Here is a 1,147-nt window from a genome sequence, read left to right as displayed (position 1 = left end):
CAGTTGCTCCTTCCTTTCTCCCTTTAAATATTTCTCAAATTCATGATCTGTCTCACAAAGTCAAAAACAAACAAACAAACAAACAAAAAACAACACACACAGGAAAGAAGCAAGGCTCTAAACAGGAATAAATGATAGGCCAAAACCTAAAAGAAAACTTCGTATACCATCCAAGGAACACAATGACACTTAGGATTCGCCTGGTGCACTGAGTCTCCAGAGAATAGTGTCAGATTCCAGAACTCTATCTCCAGCAATCTAGGGAGGGTTTTTGTTTTTTTTTGTTTTTTTTTGTTTTTTTTTTAATTCCCAACTGCTGGTTCACAACATTTAAAAAAAATCAACAAAACAAAATAAAATAAGTGGTTCTATGAAACATTTAGTAAGAAGGTCTTTATTCTTCAAAATAAATGGCAGATAGCTATTTAAAACACAGTTTCTTAATTTGTGTTTTATTTCAACAGAAGAGAATTGAGTAAAGAAAATGAATTAATTGCCTTTAGTTGAAGGATATTTGGGTATTATCATTTTTCAATTTGGTTCATAATAAATATATAAATAATTTAGATCACTTGGCAATGGTACCATATTCTTTTAAAACAAATATCCTGTAGAGTGGGGATATGCCAATCTATGAGAAGTTTAATTCAGACTTATAGCAGCTTTCCATTGCCTCTTTCTCCTGTTTTATCTTTTGCATTGCTTCTATAGTTACTCTTCTATGATAAAAATCCTGAAGATGTTGCTTTCATGAATAATATCCTCATGATCATTATTGGTGGTCTTCTGGATGTACAGTCCTGAGTGTAGCAAACACCAGTGTTCCTGGTTGGACACCCCTACCTCTAAACGGCTCTACCAAGGACTCCTGCTCTAATGACATGGGCTCTTTTGCAGGTCCCTGAAATCACCACACGTCCTGTGTCTCTACACATGCTCTTCCCTCTGATGAATACACTCATCCTTACTGTTGCATCCAGGAAAATGCTTTCTCTCCCCCAAATTCAGCCCAGCTGTCATGCCCTCGTGAAACTCACCTGACCACCCAAGCAGAATTAGCAGCTATCTCTTATACCATATCTCTTATACCGTAGCTATTTCTATCTATCCTGTTTTTAATATGGTTTGTCATTATCTATTTCCTTTT

The sequence above is a fragment of the Mandrillus leucophaeus genome, unplaced genomic scaffold (genome assembly GCF_000951045.1).
Source record: "Mandrillus leucophaeus isolate KB7577 unplaced genomic scaffold, Mleu.le_1.0 Scaffold472, whole genome shotgun sequence".
Lineage (NCBI taxonomy): Eukaryota > Metazoa > Chordata > Mammalia > Primates > Cercopithecidae > Mandrillus > Mandrillus leucophaeus.
The sequence above is the reverse complement of the archived record's forward strand: the minus strand, read 5'-3'. Positions refer to the sequence as shown.